Raw genomic sequence first — 14,896 nt, forward strand, 5'->3', positions numbered from 1 at the left:
GTCAAGCAGAAGAAAAAAAAAGAAAAATTGGTTCTCGTATCTGCTCACACAGAAATAAGCTTTCTCCTTTTCCATTGTCCATAGTTATATACACCCTTGTTTGTCTTAACATTTCAGCTTTCTGACAGGAACCTAGGGTCATTTGGGACTTTTTTATTTGGGGGGCAGCACTAGAGTGTAGGGTGGAATACCCAGTATGCCCCTACTCAGGTCCTTCCCTGCTGAACATATACACTTTTATTCTCTTCACTCCTCTCCTCACGAAGGACACAGTAAATATCCTGATCTGAATGCATTGTACAGTCCACACACATTCTCTGCCCTACCACAGAATGCAGTGGTTCCCAAACCTGGTCCTGGAGGCACCTCAACCAGTCAGGTTTTCAGGATACCCAGAATGAATATTCATTAGAAAGATTTTCATGCATATGCTCAAGTAGGCATTAACCCCTGGATTCTGTGTAGGTTGTGTAAATTTGGGCGCGGATCCCAGACCTGTGCATAAACTAATTAATCAATTAGCTGGTATCAATAAGGAACCCTTTAACTATGGTGCGGTAAAGGGGACCCTATGCTAGCAGCGGTGGCCATTTTTGCTGCGTGCTGAGACCCTTTTTACCATGGGTAAAAAGCCCCAAAAAAGAATTGGTCATGCGATAAGATTGCACTTACCATGCAGACGTTTGGGGGGGGGGGGGGGGGGGGAAGCACTTACCGCCACCTATTGAGGTGATGGAAGGGTTCCCGCACTAACCTGGTGGTAACCCTCGTTTTTAACAAGAAAACTTGAATATTAAAAAAAATAAATAAAAAAATAAATATATATATATAGATGTGTATATTGACATAGAGATTTACTGGACTCTTCATTATAGTTTTCGCATAACTGCAGGTTTAGAGTCACAGATTGTTTCCTCTTTTTCGTTATTTACTGGATAACCTTCTGTGGAAATATTTTTCTAATATTTCCACTAGCACTGGTAATGCCGTGTGCTGGGGGTAGAACTACCGCCAGTGCCCGCATTGGGCTGGTGGTAGTACCAGATTGCCGCATGGCAAGCCTGCTGTGGGCTTACCGCTGCTTAAGAAATGGGCCCCTAATTGTTTTTAGCAAGCACTTCATTAGCAGTAATTAAGTGTTACATTTGGATCTGCTCTATTTTCTTTTCTGTAACAATGTGTGCCTAAATTTCATAGCACACAAGTCCAAAGGGGATGTGGCCATGGGAGGGGCATTCCCATAAATGAAGCACAATGTTACATAGTAACATAGTAAATGATAGCAGATAAAGACCTGTGCGCTCCATCCAGTCTGCCCAACAAGATAAACTCATTTTATATGGTATGTGATACTTTATATGTATACCCAAGTTTGATTTGTCCTTGCCTTTCTCAGGGCACAGACCGTTCTGAAGCTAACGTCAAAGCCCCTTAAAATTTACACTCCAGTCCACCCCTATCTATTCAGTCACAATATTGTAGGATACTTTCATATGTACACCACTGCCATTAGTTGGGTGCCTACAATGTGTTCCCATCGGACATCCAACTAATAGAGCATTTATTATACTGTATAAAACATTTTTTTTGGACCTTCAGAATCAGTATTCATCCAAACGGCAGTTCAGTACTGCTTATGGACCCCTCTCATCACCATTGGTCCACTTTTTGTGGTTCAAAATAGTGCTTAGCTTTGTACAATGGTCACACTGCCGACATGGCCAAGTTCTGAAAACCTGTTTAGAGAAGCGGTCCATTAAAAATCTTTGTATTATTCATAGTGGGCAGCGTGTCCGTTGTACAAAGCTAAGTACTATTTTCAACCACTTAATAAATGAAGAATCATAAATTTTTACAAAAGTATAAAAAAAAAAGTATTTATAAAAAAGTAGACCAGTGGCGATCGATTTAACATTACTTGCAGTTTGATTATTATAAGCCCTATTTAAGGAGATTTATTAGTTGGGTGCCTGCATTTTCACCAGCCTTTGGTAAGCACAAATGCTCACACCCAAAATTAGGTGTGAAAGGCCAGATTCTATATATGGCGCCTGAAAGCTCCACATGGACTAAATTTCTGCCTGAGCGTATTCTGTAAGTGGCAACTATTTATAAGCACAGTATATAGATTATGCGTAGTTGATACCATAACGCTTAAAACTATGCACCTATTTACTCCAAGGGAAATGTGGCGTAAATGCCAGCTCATAGATTTAGGTGCATATTCTATAACAGTGTGCATAAATTTTGGAATGCCCATTTCAGCACCCATAACTGCGCCTCTTTTTGCCAGCGCACATTAGAATTTAGGCACAGTGCATTACAGAATACGCTTCGCGAGTTGTGCATCAGTCATTGTTTCTACTCAGGGTACATTGAAAGGTCCCTTTACTAAAGTGTGGTAAGTTTTTGCACTCCCTGTGTTTTAAAGGTAAAAATTAACACACCATAAGAACAAAGGCTGTGCAATAATGGTTGAAGTCATGCCCACCATGACCCAGCAGTTACTCTACAGAAAACTTCTTTACCCTATATTATGATTATTCACAATTAATGCATTTGCACTTAGGAGGATTCAATAAATGGCATCTAAAGTTGTGCAATGGGACGATGAGCACTAAGCTAGTATTCTGTAAAGGGCATTCTACTCAGAGCATCCTTAACAGAATACTAGCCTAGGGCACATTTGCCCCTGGATTTTAGCTATTGCCCCTAGTGTTCAGCGTTGAAATCCAAGTGTATTCTATATCAACACGCGTAACTTAACTGTCTTAACAAGCTAATCAGCATTGATAACAAGCAAAAATAAGCACTAATTGGCAATAATTAGAATTTATATGCCTATTCTGTAATGCACTGTGCCTAAATTCTAATGTGCGCTGCCAAAAAGGGGCGCAGTTATGGGTGCTGAAATGGGCATTCCAAAATTTATGCACACTGTTATAGAATATGCACCTAAATCTATGAGCTGGCATTTACGCCACATTTCCCTTGGAGTAAATAGGTGCATAGTTTTAAGCGTTATGATATCAACTACGCATAATCTATATACTGTGCTTATAAATAGTTGCCACTTACAGAATACTCTCAGGCAGACATTTAGTCCATGTGGAGCTTTCAGGCGCCATATATAGAATCTGGCCCTTCACACCTAATTTTGGGCATGAGCATTTGTGCTTACCAAAGGCTGGTGAAAATGCAGGCACCCAACTAATAAATCTCCTTAAATAGGGCTTATAATAATCAAACTGCAAGTAATGTTAAATTCGATTGCCACTGGTCTCTGGAAAAGATTTGTTTGCGGATTAATACCTTTCAAATATTTGAACGTCTGTATCATATCACCCCTGTTCCTCCTTTCCTCCAGGGTATATATGTTCAGGTCAGCAAGTCTCTCTTCATACGTCTTGGAACGCAAATGCCATACCATTCTCGTAGCTTTTCTTTGCACCGCTTCTATTTTTTTTACATCCTTCGCAAGATATGGCCTCCAAAACTGAACACAGTACTTCAGGTGGGGCCTCACCAACGACTTGTACAGGGGCATCAACACTTCCTTTCTTCTGCTGATCACACCTCTCTCTATACAGCCTAGCAACCTTCTCGCTACGGCCACCGCCTTATCACACTGTTTCGTCGCCTTCAGATCCTCGGATACTATCACCCCAAGATCCCTCTCCCCCTCAGTACCTATCAGACTCTCACCACCTAACACATAAGTCTCTTGTGGGTTTCTACTCCCTAAGTGCATCACTTTGCATTTCTTTGCATTGAATTTTAATTGCCAAACCTTAGACCATTCTTCTAGCTTCCTCTGATCCTTTTTCATGCTTTCCACTCCCTCCCGGGTGTCCACTCTGTTGCAAATCTTAGTATCATCCGCAAATAGGCAAACTTTACCTTCTAACCCTTCGGCAATGTCACTCACAAATATATTGAACAGAATCGGCCCCAGCACCGATCCCTGAGGCACTCCACTACTCACCTTTCCCTCCGAGCGAACTCCATTTACCACCACCCTCTGTCGTCTGTCCGTCAACCAGTTCCTAATCCAGTTCACCACTTCGGGACCTATCTTCAGCCCATCTAGTTTATTTAAGAGCCTCCTGTGAGGAACCGTGTCAAAAGCTTTGCTAAAATCTAAGTAGATTACGTCTATAGCACGTCGATGATTCAATTCTCCAGTTACCCAATCAAAGAATTCAATGAGATTCGTTTGGCACGATTTCCCTCTGGTAAAACCATGTTGTCTTGGATCTTGCAACTTATTGGCTTCCAGGAAATTCACTATCCTTTCCTTCAGCATGGCTTCCATTACTTTTCCAATAACCGAAGTGAGGCTTACCGGCCTGTAGTTTCCAGCTTCTTCCCTATCACCACTTTTGTGAAGAGGGACCACATCCGCCGTTCTCCAATCCCTCGGAACCTCTCCCGTCTCCAAGGATTTATTAAACAAATCTTTAAAAGGACCCGCCAGAACTTCTCTGAGCTCCCTCAATATTCTGGGCTGGATCCCGTCCGGTCCCATGGCTTTGTCCACCTTTAGCTTTCCAAGTTGTTGATACACACTCTCTTCCGTGAACGGTGCTCTATCCACTCCATTTTCAGGTGAACTTTTGCCAGTCCCTCGTGGTCCTTCTCCAGGATTTTCTTCAGTGAGAACAGAACAAAAGTATTTAGCAAATTGGCTTTTTCTTCATCATTATCTACATAGCGTTTCGCTGTATCTTTTAGTCTCACAATTCCCTTTTTAGTCATTCTCCTTTCACTAATATACCTGAAGAAATTTTTGTCGCCCCTCCTTACCTTTCTAGCATTTGTTCTTCCAGTTGCGCCTTCGCGAGACGTGCTGAGCCCCCAACCCCCCTCCCCCAAAACCCACTACCCACAAATGTACAACACTACCATAGCTCTTAGGGGTGAAGGGGGCACCTACATGTGGGTACAGTGGGTTTTGGAGGCCTCCCATTTACCAGCACAAGTGTTACAGGTAGGGGGGGGATGGGGCTGCGTCCACCTGGCTGAAGTGCACTGCGGTACCCACTAAAAGGGCTCCAGGGACCTGCATACACGCAGGCCTCTAGGACTGGTTGCTGCTGTATAACATTGGCACAGCAGTTGACACCTGAAGACTAATCTCTCCGAAAACATCCTTTATTGGAATAACCGCCTTTACTCACAGTTAACTGCAGATCAGAGGTTGTGCCCCACTGACAATGAGTCTCCCTGGTACTGAGATTAGCAGTAGGTCAGAGCTGGCAGAATGCTGTACAATGCCCTCTTTCAGCCACATTCAAGGTAAGAACTAAGTTCTGTAACGTGGCTAACACAGGAAAGGGAAGTAAAACTGGCTTACAAAAATGGCCACTACCACATGGACTACAACAGGCAACACAACAGGGCACACTCTGACTCAGTAGGCAGAGGGAAAAGCACCATGGGAGAAGAGCCTACCAACAACCAACATCGTGAGACTGTAACACAAGCTAATGAAATCACGGAGCCCAATACCCTATACCCACCACAATGCAATGCTGATGTGACCCTGTAGTGCACCCGAGAGCCACATCTGACCCAGGGAAAGGCTGTGAGAGGATCGAACACATTCTGCTGTCATGGAGGTGGGTACGGCATTTGAGGCTGGCATAGAGGCTGGAAAAAAAGTTTTTAAAGTGGGTTTTTTTTGGTGAGAGGGGTTATTACCACTGGGGGAGTCCGGGGAGGTGATCCCCGATTCCCTCCAGTGGTCATCTGGTCAGTTGGGGCACTTTTTTGGGACCTGTTCGTGAAAATAAAGGGTCCAAAAAAGTGACCCAAAATCGCGGTAAAAATGCCTTTTTTTTTTCGATTATCAGCTAAAGACGCCCATCTCTCCTCGGCTGATAACCATGCCCCAGTTCCGCCTTCACCAGGCCTCTGACACGCCCCCGTCAACTTTACCCGTTTCCGCGACGGATTGCAGTTGGAAACGCCCAAAATCGGCTTTCGATTATACTGATTTGGGCGCCCACGGGAGAAAGACGCCCATCTCCCGATTTGGGTCGCAATATAGGCATTTTTCTGATGATCTGAAAAAGTTTTAAAAGTTAATCTTGGCCAAGAAAAATATGAAATGAATACACCTTAATCCTTCAATAGTCAGAACCTGTTTTTCTGTATTAAGGTTGATATTTCCAGTGGTGCACTGTGTTGGAGGTCAATTTTCAAACTCCCCACTCTGCTTGTGGGTGGCAGTGGCATAGCTATATGCCCCCCCCCCCCCATGAATTTGCTCTAGGTCCCTGGTTTGGCTGGTGGGGGGGGGTCACCAACCCTCGCCAGCTGAAGCTTTCATCCAGCGCTGTTCTCTGGCGCTACCGCATTGCCTGCCCTGCTCTCTCTTCCCCTCATGGTCCAGCGCACTTGTTTTAGTAAAACTGAGCATGCTCATGCTCAGTTTCTTTGCTTGCATGCCGGACCATGAGGGGAAGAGAGAATTTTAGTGAAAACAAGCATGCTGGACCGTGAGGGGAAGGGAGAGCAGGGCAGGCAATGCGGCGGTGCCAGAGACCAGCGCTAGACGAAGGCTTCAGCTGGCGGGGTTGGGGACCCCCGCCAGCAAAGGTATGTACAGCAGTGGCAGTGGGTGGGGAGCAGTAGGGCGGCGGAGGAGGGGTGGTGGACTAAAATGTGGAGAAGTAGCCTAATGGTTAGTGCAGCAAGCTTTGATCCTGGTGACCTGGATTCAATTCCCACTGCAGCTCCCCTTCTGACCTTAGGCAAGTCACTTAACCCTCCATTGCCCCAGGTACAAAACTTAGGGGTCCATTTACTAAGGCACGCTGAAAAATGGCTTGCGGTAGTGTAGGCATGGGTTTTGGGCATGTACCAATCCATTTTTTAGCGCGCCTGTAAAAATGTCCTTTTTTTTTTTTTTTTTTGCTGAAAATGGATGTGCAGCAAAAATGAAAATTGCCCCGCATCCATTTTGGGTCTGAGACCTTACCGCCAGCCACTGACCTAGCGGTAAGGACTCGCGCGGTAACCAGGCAGTAATGACCTACATGGGCCAAATGCCACTTGATGCGCTTCCGTTACGTGCGCCCGAAAATAAAATATATTTTTCAGACGCGCATATCGGATGCGTGCCAAAAATGAAATTGCCGCAAAAGCCACGTGGTAGTTGTGTGGTAACTCCCTTTTGGCGCACGTTGGGCGCGCATAGATGCTTATGTAGCTTAGTAAAAGGACCCCTAAGATTGTGAGCACCCTAGGGACAGAGAAAGTACCTGCATATAATGTATAATGTGAACAGCGCTGCGTACATCTTGTAGAAAGTCTCTTGCTGGTCCAGGCGGTGGAGCCCTGCCCCCACCAGCTAAGAGCTCCTGTTCTTCCTTTTTTCTTCCTTCAGCAGGCTTTTTTCCTACAGCTCACTAGAGCCAGGGCTGTTTAAACACAGGTTAATTTACAGCCGGGCCTTTCTCACACCTCTCACTAGAGCCAGGCTGTTTAAACACAGTCTCAAAATATAGCCAGGCTTTGCAAACACAGTCCCCAAAATGTAGCCAGGCTTTTCAAACACCTTCTCCAAAATGTAGCCAGGCTTTTCAAACACAGTCTCCAAAATGTAGCCAGGCTTTTCAAATACAGGCCCAAAGTATAGCCAGGCTTTGCAAACACAGTCCCCAAAATGTAGCCAGGCTTTTCAAACACCTTCTCCAAAATGTAGCCAGGCTTTTCAAACACAGTCTCCAAAATGTAGCCAGGCTTTTCAAACACAGTCTCAAACACGGGCCCAAAATATATCCAGGCTTCTCAAACACAGTCTCAAAATATAGCCCGGCTTTGCAAACACAGTCTCAATGGCAGCACTGCTTTTTCAAATACAACCCTACTTGCAGTGAGGCTCCTTTAAACCCAGTCCCAATTGTAGTAAGGTTCTTTTACCCACAGTCTCCATTGCAGCAATGCTCTTTTAAACACAGTCCCCATTGAAGCAATGCTTTTCCAAACACAGCCCTAATTGCAGTAAGGCTCTTTTCAACACAGTCCCAATTGCAGCACTGCTTTTCCAAATACAGCCCTACTTGCAGTAAGGCTCTTTTAAACACAGTCCCAATTGCATTCAGGCTTTGTGCGGGGTCAAAGCCTCGGGTCCCACCCTCTTGGTCAGCCTTATTCTCCTGACCTCCTCCCGCTTGACCCGGGCAGCCCACTATACCTCCTGCTCTGACTGAGTCAGAGCCAACAGTTCCATGGGTTCCTCTGGTACATCCTCTGGTTCTCCTTGTTCCATCTCCTCTGGCTCATCTCCCCCTCTCTCCTCAGGAGCCCAGTCCATTTTCTCCTCTCCCCACCCCTCTTGCAGCTGATTCCCTTTTTCCTCATTAACCGGGCTCTGGGGCTTTTCTTTCCCCGCCCACTTATTCCACCACCTTTTCCACCAAGGTGGAGCCTCAGCTTTCTCCCTTTTTGGTTGGCCCCCTTCTGGAGCTTCTGGGATGTGCACCCTATTTCTCCTCTTTCCTAGGTGCTCTCCTGGGGCTTTCTGGGACTTGTAGTTTTCTACCCTTATGTCCCTCTTGGGCAGGATCGGCCCCTCCCCAGTATCTTCTTTCCTTTTTTGGTAGCTGGGGTTCCTCCCCAGCCTATTTCTTCCTGCATGCTCCTTACCATACTCCTTACAATCTACTAGCGCTATAGAAATGATTAGTAATAGTAGTAGTAATACAATAACAGCTATATATTTGGAATTTGTATAATGGTTAAATATTTGTTCTTTTGAGGCTGGTAGGAGTTGAGGATCCACTTAACACTTTTTACTTATAGCAACTGGTAGAGCAGAGCATAGGTTCTAAGGGGATTTCATTGTTAAATACTTTTTTTTTCTTTTGTGGATTATTTGTGACCTAGTTTTATATGTGTTTTATGTACACATGATAACATCAACAAAAATAATTTGAAAATGAAAAAAAATGAATAAGGGAGAACTGGACTTGGACATCTTTCAAGTGGGTCAAGGTTGTATTTATATCATATACCAAGGTGTGGTGTACTTGGCCAGAGAATTGATGTAGTAATGATTAAATTATAAGGCGGAAGGTGAAAGAAGTACCCAGCTGACATGCAGACATACAAGGTGCCTCAGGCTCTCGTCTTGCATTGGTCACACTGGAGTTGAATTGTGTTCTAGAATTTAGAGAAACTTAATAAGATTCCAGAAAAATTAAACAGTCCAAAGATTGTTTTTGGAACAGGGGACCCATGATTCTATTTTCTTCAGCTGTTGTCTGATTTGTTAGGTGAAACTGTTGAATCTTTGCAATTAAGAGTTGCTCTCAGACTGAACCTAACAAGTGGAGAGATTACCCTAAAACAGTGAAACTTAGAAATGGAAAGCGTTATGTTTATTTTGGTGGCCAGACTAGCAGATTGCTTTTGATTGTTTTGGATTTCTAGCTCATTGGAGCCATTTTCTGCTATAGCCATATTGCCATGGTTGCAAATTCAAAATTATCTCAGTGTTTGTTCCCATTTTAACCTCCTTTCTATGTAACTCAATCACACCAATGACAGGCCTTCAACCGGGAGCCTCTTAAGACTTGTTAATTGTCCTTCGTTAAACTGCACAGCGCTGCGTAACCCTAGTAGCGCTTTAGAAATGTTAAGTAGTAGTAGTTAATTGTAAAGTCTCAATATGTTGAAGTATAACCTTGACACACCAGCACACACCTGAAGTCTCTATATTTTCTGAAATTTCCTTTATTGAATAAATATAGATAATTTACTCACAGCCAGATGTTCAGAAGTGTTGCACCAGGGCACAGAGACTCCATAATTCTGACAGCTGTATTAGTGGTTGGAGATAGAAATCTGGAGAAAGGCAGCTTTATTGCAGAGGTGGGAAACTAGTTGAACAGGTAAGAGTAGCTCAAGAGCTAGGTGGCTGGAAAGTGCAATATCTTATTAGGAAGATATGTTGCAAGGTAAAAAACTGAGTTCATTCCAATGAGTTTAGCAGGAGAAGTGCTGTCTGAAGCAAGATGGAGAATGCCTCATGGAGAGAGAGAGGCTAAGGAGGGGCTCACACAGGCCCAGGGAGGAGGAGGTAAAGGGACCAGTGGGGGCAGAGCGTGCTATCAAGTGGCAGAGATGGTCCTAGAGGGCAGCCCTTGATTGGAGGGAAAGGTCATACCTGGCTGACCTCTCAGGACAGAGATAGTAAGAATGACCAGGAAATGATAGCAGGTAGACAAAGGAGCCAAGCTTGGCTGAGAAAGAGAAGAGGTGTAGGCAGCAGCACAGACCAATAGTAACAGTCCTTATACAGACAGGCAGGTATGGCTGCGTTACCTGTGAGACTACATTACACACAATGCATTTGCTCTAAATGGTTACTAACTGCACATGTATTAAGTTGCTTCTTGAACTTATTGTAATTTGTGTTATATTCTGTACATTATCATGTTTTATTCACTTTATTATTTGTTTGTAAGCCACATTGAACTTAAGTCTAATTCAAGCTAATGTGGGGTATAAATGTCAATGAATGAATAAATAAATAAATAAACAAACATACATTATACAATGTCTGGAACTTCCTATATCCTTTCTCAAACCCAGGGCTGTGAAAGCTTCCTTCACAGTTTTTCTAGCTAGCTCTAGGGACAGACACTAGACTTGTGAAACAAGCAGAGCACTACCACTGAGCCCTTAGGTTTCCCCACAGAAAGACAAGGTAAAATATTAGATACCAGTTGGCCATTCAGAAGGCTGACTTGCACTAGGTCCTTGAATCTTTCTCTGAGGAATTATTGACATGATCAACCGAGCTCAATAACAATGGAGGAGAAGCGATAAATGGGAGTGTATCAGACCAATCACAAATTAAGTTATATAGCACTAAACTTCTGGTTAGCTCTGTAGGAATGGTGGCCTAGGAGCTTAAAGAGAATACTTGGCTAAAAGAATATATTACCCCTTGTCCAAGCGAATTAAGTAATTTGACTTGTTTATCATTCTACAGTAAATCTAAATACTGGAGCAATATATTTACTGTAGCATTAAACAAAATAGACTGACTCATATATATGTATAGGTTTGATATTGAAATATAAGATGGAGAATATGGAAAATCAACAGCGATCTAAAACATTAAGATTGATAAATTTTCCTAAAGTACCAGCTGTTGCTCCTCTTATAACTTTCAAAAGGTATCAGAGATATTGAAAATTCCAGAACAGGCTTATCCTCCGGTCTCTAAAATATATTATTTGTCATTATATAAAAGGAAGAATAATACAGCAGATGTGGGTAGATAGATGTGGGGTTAAGAGTATGGATAGTGTTCCAGGGGTTAGGTTCAAGGCCCGATGGGAGCCTCTTTGGATGACTCTGCCTTCTTGTGGGAGGAGTTATATTTTGAATTGTTAATCCACATGAAGGGGATATGGTGGTGGGGGAGGGTGGCTTGAGGGAGGGAGGGGGAGGGAGGAAATGATAATTGATGACACTATCTTACTTAATCCAGTGTAAGGGGGGCTATAATTAATGTTGGGTTGATTGAATTGTTGATTTGGATGTTGTATTTTGACTATTTATTTATTTATTGCACTTGTATCCCACATTTTCCCACCTATTTGCAGGCTCAATGTGGCTTACAAAAACCTGTTATGGCATCGCCATTCCAGGGTCAAAGATACAATTGCTGTTACAAAAAGATCAAGGATGACAAAAAAAGATCTAAGCAGACAGTTATGGAAATATGACTTTCAGAATAAGGTGAAGTGGTGAGGTGTTATAATTATACTATGGATTAAGCTATTCAGCAATAAATTGTTGGTACATATTTGTATGCTGTTAGGGGATATAAGAACACAATCCCCGGACAGTATGGTTATTGCAAGAGGGGTGGGAAGGGTAAGGCATTGTTACAGCTGGATGTTAGAATGTAACATCAGTATTTTCCCCAGTTTGCGCTGTTGATTGTTATACTTTGTCTCTGGATTATTATTACTGTTGGATGCAGCTCTGCATTGTCGTCAATAAAATGTTGAAATATAAAAGGAAGAATACTAATCAACCAATTTCTGAAGAAGCCAGTTACATTTGACACTTTAAATTTAACACAAATTCTTGAAGACAATACTGTTATTAAACCAGCTACCTTGATTGTGACTTTTATATTACAACCGGATAGAGACTGGTTATTGAGACAATTTTTCCGTCATAGAGAGGAGCTCTTTCTGAATTGTAAAATTAGAATTTTTCTAGATATTGCTAGAGCAACCCAAAAAAGGCGTCAATTTTTCCTCAAACTCCGCCCTTGGGTGGTGCAATTAGGTGGTTTATTTTGGTTGAATTTTCCTTGTAAGTGTGTGTTAAAACTTAACTCAGTGAAATATGTTTTCTATGATCCTACGCATTTAATATCTTTCTTGAACTCGAAGACTGTTTTAACTCCAGTTTTGCAGCCTATAGCAATATCTTCTTCTTCTCCGTAATATAATAATTTGGTCTGTGTTTCGCTTCTAATTTTCATTTAAAATGTTATAACAATATTTCATGGAATTGTACCTTGTCTTCTCCTCTTAATAGTGGACTAAAGAATAGATAATAGTATAAATAGTTGCTTGTAAAAAAAGTAATTATTAAGTAATATGATCAATATTACCTATCTTTTCTGAATCAAGTTTATTCTTGTTTAAAATTGTGAAATTGATAAAACAAAATTAAAAAAAAAATACTGGAGCAATATATTTACTGTAGCATTAAACAAAATAGACTGACTCATATATGTGTATAGGTTAAGGAACGTTTAAACGTATAAACAAATTTAAAGCTTCAGAAATTGGCAGAAAGTAGAGAGCTTTCCAGCTTTGCCAAAAAATAAGATGAAGGTTTCCTGTGGCTGTTTGACTACTGCAGAGCACCACCTGGTGGCTCATACTTGAATTCTTAATTAAAATCTAGGCTCTGATTTTATTCATAGGCACAGAACACGAGAGACCTGTGTTTAAGAAGTTTTTCTTTGCATCAAATAAAACAACTTTTGGGAATAACTTGTATTAATTTCAGCGCTAAAGTGCTTTATGCCTGATGGGTGCATTGTGCAAACATAATACATGATCTCAGAGGCTGATTTACTGAAGTGCGTAGAATTTTGTTCACAAGTTGTGATTTTCCACATTCGTTTTCTACTGTGATGCTTATGAAAATGTCCCAGGGATTTCACAACAAAGGTATAGTTATCTTTATGGAAAAAGATGTGTACTGAGGAACTTTTGCTCATATTTTTGCACTGTGAACATTGTTAATGAATTGCTGCTAAGCAAATTCATATAAAGTAGCTCATTGACTGAGGGGTCCTTTTACTAAGCTGTGGTAAAAGGGGGCCTATGCTAGAGTCAGCGCGTGTTTTTCATGCGTGCTGAGGCCCCTTTTACCACATCGGGTAAAAGGCTGTCTTTTTTTTCTCAAAAAGAAATGGCCGTGCAGTAAGTAAACCACTTCCCACGCGGCGATTTCGGCGGGAGCACTTACTGCTACCCATTGAGGTGGCGGTAAAGGCTCTTGTGCTAACCTGACGGTAACTGGGCAGCATGCAGTACTTCCCGATAACGACTGGGTAAGCACCGGTGCTACAAAAATAGAAAATATTTTTATATCGCCGAAAATGGCACTGGGCTCGTGTGGTAGCCCAGCAGTTTTTCCGTAATGGCACGCAGCAAGCCCACTGCCGCACGCCAACCCTTTAGTAAAAAGGCCCCTGAGTTTTATTAAAGTTTTGGAAGTATAAGCGTAAGCATATGTTTGTGAAAACTTTTGGTTTTGCATACGGTATATACAGCCTCATGTTTAAAATGGGAAAATTGCGGTCCTAAAACTAATCTTTGTATGCAAATGTCCATTTTTTGTGCGGACTTTGCAAAATTTGGCAACATGTTAGTACATTGGTGCCTCAGTCTGTGGTATCTTGAATTAGGAATCTGTAGCCTGATACATGGAAGAACTATGTTAGAAGGTTGCAATTATACCTTATTTAATTATATTCTATGCAATATCCTCAGTAATTTAATATATATTGATTGCAAGTGACTCAGAGCATACTTTTGGGTAGGTGTCAAAAGGTGACTTTGTAAAGGATTTTCAGGCATATATGCCTCAGAAGCTGCTGTTGTATCAAAGTATGCATTGGGGAAGCTTGGCACGTGCTCGTATGTCAATGTGACTTTAGAGTAGGTGTGTTCAGGGGAGGAGTTTGAGTGGAACATGGGCGGAGTCTTGATTTATGTGCATATTTTATGAAACTTTAATAGCAAAGTGGACAGAATAGATTCAACAATATGAGTGAAAAATTGGAGGAAAAGACCTCAGATATTGCTTAGACCTTATACCGTACCCAGAATGTAATGGGCTAGAAAATGGCCTTAATGCGACAAATCAGTCACTGGTCAAAAACCTCTGTGTGAAGTCATTTATCTATGTGCTCATTAACTGTCTTATCTGTGTACTTATTGATATACATGATTTGAAGCTTCAGTCATCAAAACCATTAAATAAATCTGACTGCACAAGAACCATAAGCAGAGTCTCATTTCTCATACAGGATCCCGACAGACACCCGTTTCACCATGTTGCTTCATCAGGGGATACCCATCTTTTGCCACATTTTTATGAAATACATATTTATACACTTTATGGCTGCACTTATCTAGCTACTATTTCTGCAGAATTTGTGCTAGTATTTTAATAAAGACACAGAGGCGTATTTTCAAAGCACTTAGACTTACAAAGTTACTGAACTTTGTAAGTTTAAGTGCTTTGAAAATGAGCCCCATAGGCTCCTGTGTGCTTTTATAAAATAAGAGCTTATGTGGCCTTCACTCATAGGCAACCTTTTTTTTTTTTTTTG

The 14,896-nt window shown here is 42.0% G+C and overlaps 1 protein-coding gene across 2 annotated transcripts in view; it reads left to right on the plus strand.

Annotated features, from left to right (window-relative positions):
• The window catches only part of MAST4 (microtubule associated serine/threonine kinase family member 4), a 905,366-nt gene that overhangs the window by 180,224 nt on the left and 710,246 nt on the right, over nucleotides 1-14,896 (plus strand). The window lies entirely within an intron of this gene.

The sequence above is a fragment of the Microcaecilia unicolor genome, chromosome 2 (assembly GCF_901765095.1).
Source record: "Microcaecilia unicolor chromosome 2, aMicUni1.1, whole genome shotgun sequence".
NCBI classification, from domain to species: domain Eukaryota; kingdom Metazoa; phylum Chordata; class Amphibia; order Gymnophiona; family Siphonopidae; genus Microcaecilia; species Microcaecilia unicolor.